At 41.8% G+C, this 14,538-nt stretch overlaps 1 protein-coding gene across 3 annotated transcripts in view; it reads left to right on the forward strand.

The window, feature by feature from the left end:
* LOC110533971 (pyruvate carboxylase, mitochondrial) overlaps nucleotides 1-14,538 on the forward strand; it is a 95,961-nt gene continuing 81,423 nt past the window's right edge. Inside the window, exons 1-2 of one of the 3 annotated variants that reach the window (XM_036990382.1) lie at nucleotides 1-670; nucleotides 4,750-4,785. The gene's annotated coding sequence lies outside the window, so the exon portion shown is untranslated. The remainder of the gene's footprint in view (nucleotides 671-4,749; nucleotides 4,786-14,538) is intronic. The other 2 variants (XM_036990383.1, XM_036990381.1) reach the window with 2 other exon arrangements.

Raw genomic sequence — 14,538 nt, forward strand, 5'->3', positions numbered from 1 at the left:
ACATGGCCGACTACTTAAGACACGGCCTCGGATCTAGGTTGTGCCTTTAGATTTAGAGAAAATGAACAAATATGGAAGAACATTTCACTCTTATTGACTTCTCAAACCCAGGACTGGTCTGTTTCGCAAGCGTTCCCGGATGTCTCGCGATGTTGCGTCTATGGGTTTAGAAACTCTGGGGTTTATCTTCCGAATCAATAGCTATTTCTAGTTGTTTTATCAAAGTTAGCTGGCTAACTCATTGATAGTATACACCAAAATACATGGATATATAGATCAGGCCCACTGGATTCTCTATGGCCCCGGGTACGAGCGTATTAATAGGCGTAATCAAGATAACCAATAGCAAGGGGTGGGTGGGCGAGTAGTCTGAGTGAATCAGACGTCTCAGGTAAATAGACAGCTAGCTTGTCTTTCAAACCCCAGACTTTTTTCTGTCATCAACCGTGACTGCAAGCTAGGGTGCACAGAAAACAAACACGATCGGAGGGGGACTGTCATCTCACAGTACCCAGCTAGCTAATTACGTTGATTGAAGAAGAAAGTTATCTGCCAGCAACAGTCAATAGCGACACCCGACACTCCTGCTAACGTCAGATAGACACAGATAGTTAGCTGGGAGACTTTCAAGCCTATTCAAGCGTGCTAACGTTAGGTTTGAAGCGGTAAGGTAAGTTTGCATTAACGTTACAAGTCTTAGATAATATTTTTTTTTGAGGGGGGTTGTCACCCTTGCTTATCCCGAGGTAGTTGGTCAATATCCATCAAATCATATTACTGCAATGTCTTTGCGTGCAGGTACAGAGCAGTTAGCTATCAAACAGTTGTTTAGCTAGCTATGCCAGCTAGCTGATTTGGAGAGTTGGTTAGTGAGGTGGCTGCATCAGGAGTAAAAATGGGTATTGCAGCTGCATCTCTCCAAAATGATGGTGACATTTCAACATTTAGAATTCTCTACCACCTTTAAACGTTTGGACTCAAGCAAATAGTTACATCGATTCTCTATGTTCTGACTCTGACATAATACGTCGAACATGAGAACACTGAGATTGATTTGTTTGCTCTTTCTATCAGTGAAGAACCTTGACTTTGTTGCACTAGGTAAAGTTGCTGGAAGATTCCGTCCCTACAGTTGTGCTTGATTACAATAAGCTGCACTGGGGTCGGACAGCAATGACAGTGTAGCGTAAGACACCATGAAGCACTTGAAAGATATGGCTTGAAAAAACATACCTTAATTCAGGGATGAGAAATTAGTTGTACTCCGAATTGTCCCATTATCCCAACTGTTACACTGGGAAGATTGAACAGAAAGACTGAAATGGCACTAAATAATAAAGTGAATGACATGTCCACCTAATGCCGGACAGGACTGATTAATGACTGCTTGGTGGCTGGCAAGCTTGGTGGTAGGTAGGTTGATGTCATGGTACAGTGGACTGCACCCACTGTGATTAGTGACACATTAAAGCCATCCAAGTACCAAAATACATCTTCTTGGAGGATACAAGGTACTCCTTGAAATGAAGTAACATAGTAGTAATCTCTTGGAAATGAGAGCATAAAAGATATGGCCTATCTTAAATAAAATCACTTTAGGGCCCTCAGCAAAGCTCACCTCCGGCACCTTGATCTGAACTACTCCCCGTATGGGTGCAGGTACAGGGCACCTGCTTACTGCAAAAACAGGACTCAGACTGGTCTTCATACTGTACTGTAGGACTGGGCGATATGACAATATGTTGTGTGACGATAGAAAAACGTCTATCGTTTCATATTGTGCTCGTTTATTTCTTTGTGTCGCAAATCACACTCTTTATGGCAATATTTTTTTGTCAATTGGACAACGCTTTGCATTCTTTCACATGTACCGTGTGGAAGGAAATCTGCAACACAAACAACCATGGAAGAGAGTGATCGTGGCACGGAGACACTGAGCTCGTACCTAAAACAGGGGCAACTTCGGTTGCATGGACGTGGTTTGGATAGGAAAAGTCTGACACGGACCAGAAAACTCTCCCGCAAAATATGCCGCAGGCCGGACCCGACAACCGGCTCAAACAACACTAACCTTTTTTACCACCTACGCAAGAATCATGTGAAACAGTATGGAGAGAGTCTACGGATGATATCCAAAAAAGTACAGTTGAGTGCTCAAAACAAACCCCCCCCCCCAAACTCAGACGTTGCAAGAGGCTTTTGCCTGCGGCACACCATTTATGGCAAAGAATCACGAAGATGGAAGGAGATAACAGCTGCCGTTACAACTTACATCTGCAAAGACATGGCCCAAATTTACACGGTCGAGAAAGGAGGGTTTCAAGTTGGCACTAACATTCGACCCAAGGTACCAAATGCAAACTGATGTGTGACACGTATTAATGCCAAAATAACATGCAAAACGGCCAAGCCCCCAAATAAATAAATATATATATATATATATATATATATATATATATAGCTAAAAAAAATGTAGGCCTATATTTTGTTTGCAACTATAGTTGAAAGTGTTTTCTATTTACATTTGTAGATTTTATACATTCATATTTTATATTTTGTTACATGCTTAATTGAAAATGTGCACAGGTTCTACATAAATAAATAATCAAATATGAGAAAATACCTTTATTTGTTGAGTGTAATTCAAAATGTAATGTAAAGGCCTATTTCTTATGTGGTATTTTATATAAACTTTCTATTCATTGAATTTACAGAAAATGTGCTATATCGTGATCAGGATATGAAATGGCCTATATCGGTATATGAGATTTTGGCCATATCGCCCAGCCCTACTGTACTGTATAGCAATGTTAGGAATGTCACTGTGAATTAATTTACTGTTGTACAGTTTAAGTCGAAGTTTACGAACACCTCAGTCAAATACATTTAAACTCAGTTTTTCACAATTCCTGACATTTAATCTGAGTAAAAATTCCCTGTTTTAGGTCAGTTAGGATCACCACTTTATTTTAGGAATGTGAAATGTCAGAATAATAGTAGAGAGAATAATTTATTTCAGCTTTTATTTCTTTCATTACATTCCCAGTGGGTCAGAAGTTTACATACACTCAATTAGTGTTTGGTAGTATTGCCTTTTAAATTGTTTAACTTGGGTCAAATGTTTCAGGTAGCCTTCCACAAGCTTCCCACAATAAGTTGGGGGAATTTTGGCCCATTCCTCCTGACAGAGCGGAGTCAGGTTTGTAGGCCTCTTTGCTCATACACGCTTTTTCAGTTCTGACCACAAATTTTCTATAGGATTGAGGTCAGGGCTTTGTGATGGCCACTCCAGTACCTTGACTTTGTTGTCCTTAAGCCATTCTGCCACAACTTTGGAAGTATGCTTGGGGTTATTGTCCATTTGGAAGACCCATTTGCAACCAAACTTTAACTTCCTGAGTGATGTCTTGAGATGTTGCTCAATATATCCACATAATTGTCCTCCCTCATGATGCCATCTATTTTGTTTAGTGCACCAGTCCTTCCTGCAGCAAAGCATCCCCAAAACATGATGCTGCCACCCCAATGCTTCACAGTTGGGATGGTGTTCTTCAGCTTGCAAGCATCCCCCTTTTTCCTCCAAACATAACAATGGTCATTATGGCCAAACGGTTCTATTTTTTGTTTCATCAGACCAGAGGACATTTCTCCAAAAAGTACAATCTTTCTCCCCATGTGCAGTTGCATACCGTGGTCTGGCTTTTTTTCTGGCGGTTGTGGAGCAGTGGCTTCTTCCTTGCTTAGCGGCCTTTCAGGTTATGTCGATATAGGCCTTGTTTTACTGTGGATATAGATACTTTTGTACCTGTTTCCTCCAGCATCTTCACAAGGTCATTTGCTGCTGTTCTGGGATTGATTTGCATTTTTCACATCAATGTACGTTCATCTCTAGGAGACAGAATGCGTCTTCTTCCTGAGCGGTATGACGGCTGCGTTGTCCCATGGTGTTTATACTTGCGTACTATTGTTTGTACAGATGAACGTGGTACCTTCAAGCGTTTGGAAATTGCTCCCAAGGATGAACCAGACTTGTGGAGGTCTACAATTTTCCCATGATGTCAAGGAAAGAGGCACTGAGTTTGAAAGTAGGCCTTGAAATACATCCACAGGTACTCCAATTGACTCAAATTATGTCAATTAGCCTATCAGAAGCTTCAACAGCCATTACATCATTGTCTGGAATTTTCCAAGCTGTTTAAAGACACAGTCAACTTAGTGTATGCAAACTTCTGACCCACTGGAATTGTGATACAGTGAAATAATCTGTCTGTAAACAATTGTTGGAAAAATTACTTGTCATGCACAAAGATGTCCTAACCGACTGGCCAAAACTATAGTTTGTTAACAAGATTTGTGGAGTGGTTGAAAAACAAACAAGTTTTAATGACTCCAACCTAAGTGTATGTAAACTTCTGACTTCAACTGTGTGTGTATATATTTTTTTTGACAACTGCAAACTTCAAGGATTTGGTTTTATGGAAGTCTGTGACATCATCGGCCTCCCCCTTGCTTGAAGAACAATAGAGAACAAAATAGGAAAAGCCCAATCCCTTTTATTCTATATCATTACATACCTGGACCACCTATTGAGATGGTCCTTTTGTGAAATTAATTGGGTGTTTAAATTAGGTGAAAAGGAGATTGGAGTGCCACTTCAACAAGGCATTCTGCCTTATCAAATCAAAGTTTATTTGTCACGTGCGCCGAATACAACACTACAATACTTTAAAGTTTAATGCTTTCTTACAGGCTCTAACCAATAGTGCGGAGGAAAAAACTGTGTCGGTAAGTGAAGAAATAAAACAACAGTAAAAAGACATTTGAAAAATGAGTAGCAAGGCTATATTCAGACACCTGTTAGTCAGGCTTATTGAGGTAGTATGTACATGTAGGTATGGTTAAAGTGACTGCATGTATGATGAACAGAGTAGCAGTAGCGTAAAAAGAGGGGTTGGTGGGTGGTGGGACCCAATGCAGATAGCCTGGTTAGCCAATGTGCGGGAGCACTGGTTGGTCGGGACAATTGAGGTAGTATGTACATGAACGTATAGTTAAAGTGACTATGCATATAAGATAAACAGAGAGTAGCAGCAGCGTAAAAGAGGGGTTGGGTTGGGGGGAGGCACACAATGCAAATAGTCCGGGTAACCATTTGGTCTTATGGCTTGGGGGTAAAAACTGTTGAAGCCTTTTTGTCCTAGACTTGGCACTCCGGTACCACTTGCCATGCGGTAGTACAGAGAACAGTCTATGACTGGGGTGGCTGAGGTCTTTGACCATTTTTAGGGCCTTCCTCTGACACCGCCTGGTGTAGAGGTCCTGGATGGCAGGCAGCTTTGCTCCAGTGATGTACTGGGCCGTACGCACTACCCTCTGAAGTGCCTTGCGGTCGGAGGCCAAGCAATTGCCGTACCAGGCAGTGATGCAACCGGTCAGGATGCTCTTGATGTTGCAGCTGTAGAACCTTCTGCCTTATCCCAAGGGTTCTCAGCCATAAGCACCACTTACCGTTGGGACCATGTGAACTACAATCCCAACGCACTGTTTTAACGCTTATGAACTTCAATCATCGCTTGCGATTACGGTTTTCGAAAGTTCCATATGTTATCTTTCATATCAGCGGAGAAAATCTTTCAAATAAAAAGGATACTCTCCTTGTAGTAGATTTGCACAGACCCATACGGCTGTGTGCTTCCAGCCGACAAACTACACTTCCGCTACACTTCCTCCCCAGTTACGCTTACACACAGGTCTTCGAGCACACTAGGTGGCTAATTTGCACGGGTGGTCACTTCTGTTTTCGATAAACAAGCACTAACATGGCGGTAAGGCCGTGTGGGATCCTCATTTTATTATTTCTTGCTGAAATGAAGAAGAAAAAACGTTCCTTATGTTAACAATATTGTACTGCAATCGATGTGTTAATGTTCAGACAGTGTCGGTGCTCTTAACAACTCCCCTGGCCAGAAAATGAATAGACGCTAAAGGTAGTGTCTATTACTAAGCAAGGCCGTCACTAGCTTCTATACCCAGAAAGTCTTAAACCCCACCCATTTCTACATTTTCTCTTCTTAAAATGTGATTTGAACCTTTAGGCACAAGTTTAGCAGTGTGGTTAACTTTACATTAAGACCAAAAACACCATTTTTGTAGTCATTTTTGACTTTGTGGCTGTGGAATCTGACTTTGTGGATATTAGAAGCCAGTAGAAGACTCCTGTTGATTCGTTCTCATATAGGCCTAGCAGTGTTCTTCGATCACTATCCTTGGATCCAATAGTGTCCAGTGCCTGGTTTCCCGATAGCCCTGGGTCTTAGGGTTATGAGTGTTTTTTTTAAACGATGCATCTTTCCTACAATTTGAAGCATCTTTTTAAAACCTTGCTTGTTTGTATCAATTGCAAAGACATTGGTAACTTTATTTGTAGTCAACTTTGTTGTGAGGTTATCGGCAGTCACCGAGACAATCTCATGGTTTATCCATGTTTAGTGTAGATGTTCCGTATATAAAGTGACATGGGAGGGCAAAAAAGCAACTAATGACGCACTTAGCTGTTCTACGAGTGGTCTGAGGCAGGCATAAGATTACTTGTGTTTTTTAAATTCTACGTTAATAAACTATGGTTTTGGGAAACGGCGCAGATTTAAAGATGCTCTTACGAAGGTTCTAACGGTGAACCTAGCCTTAAGTTTCTTTAGGGAAACTGGGCCCTGGCCAGTCCAAAGTGCAGACCAGACCCTTGGCGTGGGTCTGCAGGACCTATCTAAAGAACACTGCCGTAGTAGCCTATATTGTGCATTAGTAACCCAACCATCTATCGTGAGAATTTCTAATGGTTTCTACTTTTTTTCACCTCTTACTAACCAACTGTTGTCCCTACATTTTCAGTCTGCAAATTTGCTACATTCATGGTTACAAAAGGCATTTAGGCCTAGGTTCAAGTTACCCTTGCCAGGCTTACAGCGATACTGAGTACATGGCTGGGAAAGAGATGCTGGGTTCAAATATGGGAATCTTTACATAGCCTGTATTTGTTTCACCCTGCAGTGTATTTGCATGTACTGTCTTAAAGGAAATGATCAGCAGGAATCAGACTTAATCAGATGTTTTTCTCATTTTAGGTTGTACCATTAATTGAGGCCTATTCATATAGCTGGATCTATACAATATCTATTCACGTTTATACCATTTCAAACCACAAAGTGATCTGTCTAGTAGATGGTATCTTAATTGAACGGGAATAATTGGTCACATACACATGGTTAGCAGATGTGAGTGTGGCGGAATGCTTCTAGTTCCGACAGTGCAGTAATATCTAACAAGTAATCTAACAAATTCCCCAACAACTACCTAATATACACAAATCTAAAGGGGTGAATGAGAATATGTACATATACAGTGGGGCAAAAAAGTATTTAGTCAGCCACCAATTGTGCAAGTTCTCCCACTTAAAGTAGAGGCCTGTAATTTTCCTCATAGGTACACTTCAACTATGACTGAAAAAATGAGTTGGCATGAATTGTACAAAATGAATGCTGTCAAACCAGATTTAATCTATTCAAGAACATGCATTTTAACTTGCCTTGTTTTGTTGTCATAGCAATATTTCTGAACAGGTTGTTTCAGGTATTATTTCTTCAGTTGGACAACGTTCTTCACACCTTTGCTATGTCAAAATGGAAGAGTGGCTGAGTCATTTGTTACAGTAAAAAGGACAATTATTTTAACCATCATATCCCCTTTGATCATACAGTGGGGCAAAAAAGTATTTAGTCAGCCACCAATTGTGCAAGTTCTCCCACTTAAAAAGATGAAGCCTGTCATTTTCATCATAGATACACTTCAACTATGACAGACAAAATGAGGAGAAAAAATCCAGAAAATCACATTGTAGGATTTTTAATGAATTTATTTGCAAATGATGGTGGAAAATAAGTATTTGGTCAATAACAAAAGTTTCTCAATACTTTGTTATATACCTTTTGTTGGTAATGACAGAGGTCAAACGTTTTCTGTAAGCCTTCACAACACACTGTTGCTGGTATTTTGGCCCATTCCTCCATGCAGATCTCCTCTAGAGCAGTGATGTTTTGGGGCTGTTGCTGGGCAACACGGACTTTCAACTCCCTCCAAAGATTTTCTATGGGGTTGAGATCTGGAGACTGGCTAGGCCACTCCAGGACCTTGAAATGCTTCTTACGAAGCCACTCCTTCGTTGCCCGGGCGGTGTGTTTGGGATCATTGTCATGCTGAAAGACCCAGCCACTTTTCATCTTCAGTAGGTATGGTGTTCTTTGGATGCAACTCAAAATCTCACGATACATGGCCCCATTCATTCTTTCCTTTACACGGATCAGTCGTCCTGGTCCCTTTGCAGAAAAACAGCCCCAAAGCATGATGTTTTCACCCCCATGCTTCACAGTAGGTATGGTGTTCTTTGGATGCAACTCAGCCTTCTTTGTCCTCCAAACACGACGAGATGAGTTTTTACCAAAAAGTTATATTTTGGTTTCATCTGACCATATGACATTGTCCCAATCTTCTTCTGGGTCATCCAAATGCTCTCTAGCAAACTTCAGACGGGCCTGGACATGTACTGGCTTAAGCAGGGGGACACGTCTGGCACTGCAGGATTTGAGTCCCTGGCGGCGTAGTGTGTTACTGATGGTAGGCTTTGTTACTTTGGTCCCAGCTCTCTGCAGGTCATTCACTAGGTCCCCCCGTGTGGTTCTGTGATTTTTGCTCACCACCTTGTGATCATTTTGACCCCACGGGGTGAGATCTTGCGTGGAGCCCCAGAACGAGAATTACAGGCCTCTCATCTTTTTAAGTGGGAGAACTTGCACAATTGGTGGCTGACTAAATACTTTTTTGCCCCACTGTAAATATATGGATGAGTGATAGCCGGGACAGACAAGGTGCAGTAGATGTGATATGAGTAATGTAAGATATGTAAACATTATTAAGGTGGCATTGTTTAAAGTGACTAGTGATCCATTTATTAAAGTGTCCAGTGATTGGGTCTCAATGTGGGCAGCAGCCTTTCTGAACTGGTGATTGCTGTTTAGCAGTCTGATGACCTTAAGATAGCTGTTTCTCGGTCCCAGCTTTGATGCACCTGTGGTGACCTCGCTTTCTGGATGTGGCGGCAGGTAGCCTAGTGGTTAGAACGTTGGACTAGTAACCAAAAGATTGTAAGATGAAATCCCCGAGCTGACAAGGTAAAAATCTGTCGTTCTGCCCCTGAACAAGGCAGTTAACCAACTGTTCCTAGGCCGTCATTGAAAATAATAATTTGTTTTTAACTGACTTGCCTCGTTAAATAAATGTACAAAATAAATAGCGGGGTGAACAGGCAGTGGCTCGGGTGGTCACCCCACTATCATCCAGAAGGCGAGGTCAGCACAGGTGCATCAAAGCTGGGACCGAGAGATTGAGAAACGGCTTCAGCTACCTTGTCAAATGTCGACTTCCCGCAGCACTCTTCTCAGTAAGTCAGAGGTCATTCTTATCTGTTTAATGGTTGTCTACAACATCAACTCCTTGCACTACAATTGTCATTTTATATAACTCACCAAGTTTCCACAAGAAAAAAAGTTGTCGAACGAAGGTGTTGAGTGATTGTCAAGAGCATGTCGTATCTGGAGTAATCTGTGCCAGATGAGTTGATAAAGTTTGAGGCTTTGTGTTACTTCAATAGCGCTTCCATACCTGTATGTTTATACCTGCATGGGGGGGGGGGGGGGGGGGGGGGGGGGGTGTTTAGCCAACAACCTTGTCTTGTTACTATTGCACTCTGGTTACAGTCAGTACTTTCAACAAAAGTATCTCTTGGGTACTGCATTCCAGAATGGTTAGGATTTAGCCTAGTCTCGATGTAATAAAACTACTTTTGTGAAGATAAACATGAACAGGCTACAACTTTGTTGTTTTGTTAGTGGGCTATAGGCCTAGTAATGGATGCCACATCACTTTGTTGTTTTGTTAGTGGGCTATAGGCCTAGTAATGGATGCCTCATCACTTTGTTGTTTTGTTAGTGGGCTATAGGCCTAGTAATGGATGCCTCATCACTTTGTTGTTTTGTTAGTGGGCTATAGGCCTAGTAATGGATGCCTCATCACTTTGTTGTTTTGTTAGTGGGCTATAGGCCTAGTAATTGATGCCTCATCACTTTGTTGTTTTGTTAGTGGGCTATAGGCCTAGTAATTGATGCCACATCACTGTTGTTTTGTTAGTGGGCTATAGGCCTAGTAATTGATGCCACATCACTGTTGTTTTGTTAGTGGGCTATAGGCCTAGTAATGGATGCCTCATCACTTTGTTGTTTTGTTAGTGGGCTATAGGCCTAGTAATTGATGCCACATCACTGTTGTTTTGTTAGTGGGCTATAGGCCTAGTAATGGATGCCTCATCACTTTGTTGTTTTGTTAGTGGGCTATAGGCCTAGTAATGGATGCCTCATCACTTTGTTGTTTTGTTAGTGGGCTATAGGCCTAGTAATGGATGCCTCATCACTTTGTTGTTTTGTTAGTGGGCTATAGGCCTAGTAATTGATGCCACATCACTGTTGTTTTGTTAGTGGGCTATAGGCCTAGTAATGGATGCCTCATCACTTTGTTGTTTTGTTAGTGGGCTATAGGCCTAGTAATGGATGCCTCATCACTTTGTTGAACTGGGTTGGTGTTTATATGCATGTTAAATCTGGTTTTAAGACAATTGCCCTAACATGTTCAGTCATGTTGACTCCCCACTCTCGTATTTATTTTCTGTTGTGGAGTGGAAAAGACCAGCACAGAGATAAATGTAGGCACATTTTATTGAAAATGTAAACCAACCTTGTTCTGCCTGTTGTAGCCCATTTTCATAGTTGTCAGCAGACTGACCTTGTTGAACTATTTCTCTAATAGTGTCTTCTTTCCAGATGAGAAATGGCCTAGCCTAGTTGTCACAATGTTGACTACTCTAACTGGCACCTTGTCCAACCCTTGACTGTACACGTTTGACTCTCCAATGAGGTAATACTACATCATTGTAAATACATTTTAATTAGGTTTGACAAACCAACCTTTTTAGTTCTCTCTCTGTGTAGTATTAATAACTCATTGGTGAGTCAACCTTGTCTGGAAAGAAGACACTGTAGGTGAGAATGGAGAGACTGTTCAACAAGGTCAGTCTGCTGACGGGTGCTCCTTGGTGCCAGACTTTCTCTCCAGAGCCCTCATTAAGCCATAAAGCAAACACACCCTGTCAGCTTGAATCCAGAACACATTGAAATACATTTGCAGCCTATTCTTGCCGGGGGAAAAACTGCGCAGGAATGGTTGACAGGTGACATTAGTTGTAGGCAAAAATGTGCAAGGCTGTATTACAGTAGGCTGCCCTTTACCATGTTGCACAAGTGAGTGGACAAGAGGAATGTCATCAAGAATATAGTCTTTCATTTGGCCCACTTTCATTTGGCCCACAGACTTTATTTAGGATCACAAGTGCTGAGCTTGTTATGACTGATCAATGACAATCTTTAGCTCCTGTTAAAGCATTTGCTGTTTAGACCTGGCGTTTGGTGTTTGTATGGACTGTTATGATCCAGGACCCGGCTTTCAGATAGTGATGGAATTTAGGCTTAACAAGGGTTTTAACGATGCAATGTTCTCGCAACGGCTGAAGATGTAACATTTGTTTCCAAAGGCAACGGCCGAAGATGTAACATGTTTCTTCCCAGAACACCACGCAGAGAGAACGGTCACTAAGTGTATCGTCGGAGCATGTCGATACTGATAGGACCGAAAGAAAGGAGGTGCTGCTCTCAGATCAGCTTTCTCCGTTCAAATCTTACCGTTTACCATGAATTATTTCACAATACTGACGATGGATCCGCTCCTAAAGGGAGATTACCACCTTATGGCTGCAAATATTGAGGCAGCTTATTATACTGAGCAAAAATATAAATGCAACGTGTAAAGTGTTGGTCTCATGTTTCATGAGCTGAAATGAAAGATCCCAGATGTTTTCCATGTGCACAAAATGCTTTTCTCTAATTTTCTGCACACATTTGTTTACATCCCTGTTAGTGAGCATGCCAAGACTATTCACCTGCGGGATCATCTGAGACCAGCCACCTGAACAGCTGATGAAACTGTGGGTTTGCATAACCATAGAATTTCTTATACAAACTGTCAGAAACCGTCTCAGGGAAGCTCATCTGCGTGCTCGTCGTCCTCACCAGCGTCTTAACCTGACTGCAGTTCTGTGTCGTAACTGACTTCAGTGGGCAAATGCTCACCTACGATGACCACTGGCGCGCTGGAGAAGTGTGCTCTTAACGGATGAATCCCGGTTTCAACTGTACCTGTCATATGGCAGATGGTTTGCTGATGTCAACGTTGTCAACACAGTGCCCCGTGGTCGAGTTGGAGTTATTACACTCAGCTATGGGCAGGCATAAACTACAGACAACGAACACAATTGCATTTTATTGATGGCAATTTGAATGCACAGAGATACCGTGATGAGATCCTGAGGCCCATTGTCGTGTCATTTATCTGCCGCCATCACCTCACGTTTCAGCATCATAATGCATGACCCCCCCCCCCCCCCCCCCCCCCCCCCCCATGTCGCAAGGATCTGTACACAATTCATGGTAGATGAAAATGTTCCATGTCCTCCGTAGTCACCAGATAGATATGTCACCCATTTGAGCATGTTTGTTTTGAATGCTCTGGATCAACGTGTATGACAGCGTCTTCCATTTCCTGCCAGTATCCAGCAACTTCACACAGCCATTGAAGAGGAGTGGGACAACATTCAACATGCCACAATCAACAGCCTGATCGACTCTATGCGAAGGAGATGTGGTGCTGCTTGAGGCAAAAGGTGGTCACCGGATACTGACTGGTTTTCTGATCCACGTCCCCTACTTTTTAATTTATTTTGTAATAAAAAAAAATGAAAAGGTGTCTGTGACCAGCCAATGTATATGTGTATTCCCAGTCATGTGAACTCCATAGACTAGGGCCTAATTTATTTTAATTTCCTAATATGAACTGCAACTTTTTATATTGTTTTATTTTTGTTCAGTCTACAATGCTGACCCAATAAAAATTCATAAAATCACAGCTTTTTGGCACATCATTGCGCACGTTTTAGGCTACACATACAGTATATTGAGTCAAATTAGACCACGGTAGCCTGCACGTAGCAAAACAGAACTCAATTGTTTGAACATGAAATGTAACTTAAAATCTGTTTGAAATTGGCCTATAGCCTACGGTTTATATTTGAATGCCGCCATCTCGGTGTTCATTTGAAGCATATTATATACGTCGCTTGTTTGTATCAATTGCAAATACATTGGCAACTTTTGTGTTTGTCTTCAACTTTTGTTCAGAAGTAATCGTCGGTCACAGAGATGGATAAACCATGTGATTATCTGTTTAGCAGAAAATCTTCAGTGTATAAAGTGACGCGTGGTGGGCAAAAAAGGGTCTGACGCACTTAGCTGTTCTGAGTAGTTTAATATGGATGCGTTTGGGAAACAGCTCAGAGATTTAACGATGCTCCTACGAAGGTTCTAACGTTTTAACTTAAGCCTTAAGATGCGTTTCGGGAAACCGGGCCCTGTTGTATCGACCCTGATCAACCTCTTAGTGTTGATCAGTTGGCATGTTCATGGGAATACTTACGCAGATTTTGTATATCCTTGAATTGGATCTGTAGAACTGCTGGTCGGACCATGTAGTCTGAACTCTGTTACTGCTACTGGAGTTAAATGCGGCTTCTGTGTCAGAGGACCAGTCTCATGGTGGTTACAACAACAGGCCAACAGTTTTTGGATACTCCGAAGGGTTTTGATTGATTTGTGAGCTAGGGTCGTACGTTAGCACAGTTGGACCATTCAACAATTTTATATTTAACTTTTTAAGTTCAAGTTCAAACCTGTTCATTTCCCCTTGGCCTTTTTCTTAAGGAATCAGCTATTGCCACATTGAGCTTCTAACTACACGCTAATCAATTTCTTAGGCAAATTTTCTCTGGCTATTGCAGTCTTCCTGTGAATAATGGGAATGTTGAACGTTTCTACTTCTCTCCAGAGGTCTGTGGTCAGAGTGTTATAAATTGAGGCTGTCTCTGTCCACTCCCCACTACTCTCCTTACTGTTACTTGCACTCCTTCCAAGGCAATTCTGTCTTTTGGTGTCTTGTGCTGATTATTTTTAATCACTGTACTTTCCTGATGCCAGTGGAATGTAAACAGCTGACTAAACTGTAGAAATGGCCATCTACTCTTCCCAAATTCTTTCCAAGGTAAAGGAAGCGTTAGCTATAAATCGCTCATGATTTAGATAGTCCTGTCTGCGTCTTTTAATGCAACATTTGTTTGCTTTTACAGCCATAGGCGATCTCCTTGACAAGGTTGACATTTTTAGTGTCTTAAGTTAGACTACATACTACTGTGTATATAGGTCAGGACCTGTGTTGCATCATGCATGAGCTGTCAGTTGTTTACTCGTTCCTTCCTGTTCTGTCCACCCCCCGTCC

This window comes from Oncorhynchus mykiss, chromosome 10 (assembly GCF_013265735.2).
Source record: "Oncorhynchus mykiss isolate Arlee chromosome 10, USDA_OmykA_1.1, whole genome shotgun sequence".
In the NCBI taxonomy this organism is placed as follows: domain Eukaryota; kingdom Metazoa; phylum Chordata; class Actinopteri; order Salmoniformes; family Salmonidae; genus Oncorhynchus; species Oncorhynchus mykiss.